Genomic DNA, 6149 nt, shown 5'->3' with positions numbered 1-6149 from the left:
CACCTTGATGTTGACTTGGATGTGGTGCAAAGAGTTAGCAAGGTTTGGTTTGAAAAATTTGAATTGCAAGGGCTCAAAGTAGTGATCAGGCTATAATTGGCAGTTTTGACTATTATCATATGTGAGCAAGATTTGTGTTTGAAATTCATTTGAATTGTGATTCTTTGATTCCAAAAGTGGTAATAAGTGTTTAGTAACATTATTCAACTAATGGTTAAGACCAAAATGGTCTAGGGTCAAAATTTATAAAAATGCCATAGAGCATATGTGAGGGTTTTTAGGGTTTTTCATTTATTGTATTTTCTTCCTCTTTTTGATTTATTTAGTTTGTGATCTTCTTATGATCACTTTAGGGTTTTAGAGTATAGCACATACAAGTAATAATAATCATCATGGCATATCACTCAAATGCACAAGTCCTATGCATGGCACTATATGCAATTTAAAAAGTTTTTGTTGGTTTGAAATTTTGCTCTCTGGAATTCTCTAACTTTCTTTTTATTGAAATTTGGGATGTTACAACAGCAAGGTCTGGCACCATTTTGGTGACTCCCTGGCTGTGTATGTGTTGGTGAGCATGCACCTCACCTTGTGAGCTGCTTGCACTGTGCATGGTTGGGACTTGTGTGCTGTGGATCAGCTCGGCTGATCATGGTCATATCCTCTCATTTTCACTTTTCTTGCTAACCTGCCAAGTGGCTTTGCCACTTGGCATAACCATTTGCTTGGTCTTTGTGTGTGTGCGAGGAAAATTTGATGATCAAGATGAAGATGAAGATCATCTTGAGCAAGCTTTCCATGATGATCATCTTATGTAGATTAGGATAGAACATTTAATTGTAATTTGCTTTCTTTTTCTTTTTCCATTATTTAATTCTTGTAATGTGTTGCAATATTTCATAATTCAATTCTGAATATTGTAAATGACAATGTATCATGTGTGTTGATCAATAAAGCTCCAATTTTCTCTAATGAGCTTTACTTAATAGATGTATTATTTATATTCTTGATTATTTATAATTTGTTTAATGATTTACCTCAATTTTGAATTATGAGATATTCATATGATGTTTAAATTTGAAATTCAAACACAAGTTTGTTTAAATTCAATCATGCAACTTAAAGTTGTAATGCACTAACTCTCCTCTCTTCTCAAAACCCTAATTGAGCTAAGTGAGGTGCGAGTTTATCGCACTCTTGAAACCCTAACCCTGTAAGGTGTCGAGAGAGAAACTTGTCCCCCTTCGATGTAGTTTTCTTTTAAAAGCGCGAAATTTCCCCAGAATTTACGATGCAATGCACATCCCTTTCTAAAATCTACCCCTCGATCGTCTCTAAACCTGGGACATTACAGCCTTTCCCCCTTAAAGAAAACTTCCTCCCGAAGTTGTGGTTGTAATACCTGAACAGTTATGGGTACGATTTGCTTAGGTCTTCTTCCTTTTCCCAGGTGGCTTCCCTCTCGGGGTGATGCTTCCATTGAATCTTGCAGTACTTAATGGCTCTATTCCTGAGTTGTTTCCAATTCTCCTCGAGAATCTTGGCTGGCTTCTCGATATAGGTCAAGTCTGGTTGTAACTCTAGCTCATCATGTGATACTGGCTCGTCTGGGGTCTTTAAACACTTCCTGAGTTGAGACACATGGAATACATTGTGAACTTGAGCTAACCTTCCCGGTAGATCCAATTCAAAGGCTAATCCTCGGTTCTGACTCAGTATCTTGAAAGGTCCGATGTATCTAGGGCCCAGCTTCCCCTTTACTCCAAATCTCTGAAGACCTTTCATCGGGCTTACCTTAAGGTACACCATGTCTCCAACTTGTGGCTCCCATGTTCTTCTCTTTTGATCGGCATAACTCTTTTGTCGACTTTGAGCTATTTTGAGTCTATCTATTATAATGTCAATGATCTGCTGCTTTTCCTTGACATGATCTGGATTGAACTCTTTGCTTGATCCTGCCTCATACCAACATATCGGTGATCTACACTTACTTCCATACAGAGCTTCAAATGGTGCCATCTTGATACTGCTTTGATAGCTATTATTGTATGAAAACTCTGCTAGTGGTAAGTGCTCCTCCCATGATCCTCCGAAGTCTAGGGCACAAGCCCTAAGCATATCTTCCAATATCTGGTTTGTTCTCTCTGTTTGTCCACCTGTCTGAGGATGATAGGCGGTGCTATAGTCTAACTTGGATCCTAAAGCTTCATGTAGTTGTTTCCAAAATGCGGATGTGAACACGGATCCTCGATCTGACACTATCTTCTTGGGTACTCCGTGTTTACTCACAATCTCTTTGATGTCAAGATCGATGAGTTTCTCTCCTTTGTCCTGCTGGTTTACTGCTAAGAAGTGTGCACTCTTTTTCAACCGGTCCACGATTACCCATATCATGTCCTTCTTTTTATTAGTCATCGGTAGTCCGGTGATGAAATCCATTCCTATCTCCTCCCATTTCCATTCTGGGATTGGTAAAGGTTGCAACTTTCGTGCCGGACTTTGATGTTCAGCCTTCACCCTTTGACATGTATGGCTGATACGTCTCCGACGTATCGATAATTTCTTATGTTCCATGCCACATTATTGATGATATCTACATGTTTTATGCATACTTTATGCCATATTTATGTGTTTTCCGGAACTAACCTATTGACGAGATGCCGAAGGGCCAGTTGCTGTTTTCTGCTGTTTTTGGTTTCAGAAATCCTAGTAAGGAAATATTCTCGGAATCGGACGAAATCAACGCCCAGCATCTTAGAATCCCCGGAAGCATCCAGAACACCCGAGAGAGGCCAGAGGGGGGCCACATGCCCACCAGATGATAGGCCGGCGCGGCCCACCCCCTGGCCGCGTGGCCCTATGGTGTCACCGCCTCGTTGACCTTCTGACGCCGCCTCTTCGCCTATAAGAAGCCCCTCGACCTAAAACCTCGATACGGAAAAGCCACGGTACGAGAAACCATCCAGAGCCGCCGCCATCGCGAAGCCAAGATCTGGGGGACAGGAGTCTCTGTTCCGGCACGCCGCCGGGACGGGGAAGTGCCCCTGGAAGGCTTCTCCATCGACACCACCGCTATCTTCATCAACGCTGCTGTCTCCCATGAGGAGGGAGTAGTTCTCCATCGAGGCTAAGGGCTGTACCGGTAGCTATGTGGTTAATCTCTCTTCCTATGTACTTCAATACAATAATCTCATGAGCTGCCTTACATGATTGAGATTCATATGACGATGCTTGTAATCTAGATGTCATTATGCTAGTCAAGTGGATTTTACTTATGTGATCTCCGGAGACTCCTTGTCCCACGTGTGTAAAGGTGACAGTGTGTGCACCGTGTGGGTCTCTTAGGCTATATTTCACAGAATACTTATTCACTGTTATGAATGGCATAGTGAAGTGCTTATTTATATCTCTTTATGATTGCAATGTCTTTTGTATCACAATATATCTGTGTGCTACTCTAGTGATGTTATTAAAGTAGTTTATTCCTCCTGCACGGTGTAATGGTGACAGTGTGTGCATCGTGTTAGTACTTGGCGTGGGCTATGATTGTGATCTCTTGTAGATTATGAAGTCAGCTATTGCTATGATGGTATTGATGTGATCTATGCCTCCTTTCGTAGCGTGAAGGTGACAGTGTGCATGCTATGTTAGTACTTGGTTTGGTTATGTTGATCTGTCATGCACTCTAAGGTTATTTAAATATGAACATCGAATATTGTGGAGCTTGTTAACTCCGGCATTGAGGGTTCGTGTAATCCTACACAGTTAGTGGTGTTCATCATCCAACAAGAGAGTGTAGAGTCTAGCATCTATTTATTTATTCTGTTATGTGATCAATGTTGAGAGTGTCCACTAGTGAAAGTATGATCCCTAGGCCTTGTTCCTAAATACTGCTATCGCCGCGTGTTTACTGTTTTACTGCATTTGTACTGCCCGCAATATTACCACCATCAACAACACGCCAGCAAGCACTTTTCTGGCACCGTTATTACTGCTCATATATATTCATACCACCTGTATTTCACTATCTCTTCGCTGAACTAGTGCACCTATTAGGTGTGTTGGGGACACAAGAGACTTCTTGCTTTGTGGTTGCAGGGTTGCATGAGAGGGATATCTTTGACCTCTTCCTCCCTGAGATCGATAAACCTTGGGTGATCCACTTAAGGGAAACTTGCTGCTGTTCTACAAACCTCTGCTCTTGGAGGCCCAACACTGTCTACAAGAATAGAAGCTCCCGTAGACATCAAGCACTTTTCTGGCGCCGTTGCCGGGGAGGAAAGGTAAAAGGCACTCATACTCCGGTTCCAGGTAACAGTACTTTTCTGGCGCCATTGTGTTTGTGCTCGAAGCTATTTCCTTTAGATCCTGCAATTGCATCTTTTTGTTTCTTGTTTACACTAGTTAGGCATAATGGAAAACAACAAAAATATGAGAGATCTTTATGAACTTTATCTTGAATTAGGACATGATGTGTTTGAAGAGAGAATTAAAAAACCCATGGAACTTTATATGCATGTGATACGCGTACAACACGCGTCCGTTGGGAACCCCAAGAGGAAGGTGTGATGCGTACATCGGCAAGTTTTCCCTCAGTATGAAACCAAGGTTTAATCGAACCAGTAGGAGCCAAGAAGCACGTTGAAGGTTGATGGCGGCGAGATGTAGTGCGGCGCAACACCAGGGATTCCGGCGCCAACGTGGAACCTGCACAACACAAACCAAGTACTTTGCCCCAACGAAACAGCGAGTTTGTCAATCTCACCGGCTTGCTGTAACAAAGGATTAGATGTATAGTGTGGATGATGATTGTTTGCAGAAAACAGTAGAACAGTATTGCAGTAGATTGTATTTCAGTATAGAGAATTGGACCGGGGTCCACAGTTCACTAGAGGTGTCTCTCCCATAAGATAAACAACATGTTGGGTGAACAAATTACAGTTGGGCAATTGACAAATAAAGAGGGCATGACCATGCACATACATATTATGATGAGTATTGTGAGATTTAATTGGGCATTACGACAAAGTACATAGACCGCTATCCAGCATGCATCTATGCCTAAAAAGTCCACCTTCAGGTTATCATCCGAACCCCCTCCAGTATTAAGTTGCTAACAACAGACAATTGCATTAAGTATTGCGCGTAATGTAATCAGTAACTACATCCTCGAACATAGCACCAATGTTTTATCCCTAGTGGCAACAGCACATCCATAATCTTAGAGATTTCTGTCACTTCCCCAGATTCACGGAGACATGAACCCACTATCGAGCATAAATACTCCCTCTTGGAGTTACAAGCATCTACTTGGCCAGAGCATCTACTAGTAACGGAGAGCATGCAAGATCATAAACAACACATAGACATGAATTGATAATCAACATAACATAGTATTCTCTATTCATCGGATCCCAACAAACGCAACATATAGAATTACAGATAGATGATCTTGATCATGTTCGGCAGCTCACAAGACCCGACAATTAAGCACAATGGGGAGAAGACAACCATCTAGCTACTGCTATGGACCCATAGTCCAGGGGTAGACTACTCACTCATCACTCCGGAGGCGACCATGGCGGCGTAGAGTCCTCCGGGAGATGATTCCCCTCTCCGGCAGGGTGCCGGAGGCGATCTCCTGAATCCCCCGAGATGGGATTAGCAGCGGCGGCGTCTCTGGAAGGTTTTCCGTATCGTGGCTCTCGGTACTGGGGGTTTCGCGACGGAGGCTATTTGTAGGCGGAAGGGCAGGTCAGGGGGCGTCACGAGGGGCCCACACTACAGGTCGGCGCGGCCAGGGCTTGGGCCGCGCCGCCCTGTAGTCTGGCCACCTCGTGGCCCCACTTCGTCTCCTCTTCGGTCTTCTGGAAGCTTCGTGGCAAAATAGGACCCTGGGCGTTGATTTCGTCCAATTCCAAGAATATTTCTTTACTAGGATTTCTCAAACCAAAAACAGCAGAAAACAGCAACTGGCACTTCGGCATCTTGTTAATAGGTTACTTCCAGAAAATGCACGAATATGACATAAAGTGTGCATAAAACATGTAGATATCATCAATAATGTGGCATGGAACATAAGAAATTATCGATACATCGGAGACGTATCAGCATCCCCAAGCTTAGTTCCTGCTCGTCCCGAGCAGGTA

Source organism: Lolium perenne, chromosome 6 (genome assembly GCF_019359855.2).
Source record: "Lolium perenne isolate Kyuss_39 chromosome 6, Kyuss_2.0, whole genome shotgun sequence".
Classification (NCBI taxonomy): Eukaryota; Viridiplantae; Streptophyta; class Magnoliopsida; order Poales; family Poaceae; genus Lolium; species Lolium perenne.
This window is presented reverse-complemented; position numbering follows the sequence as displayed.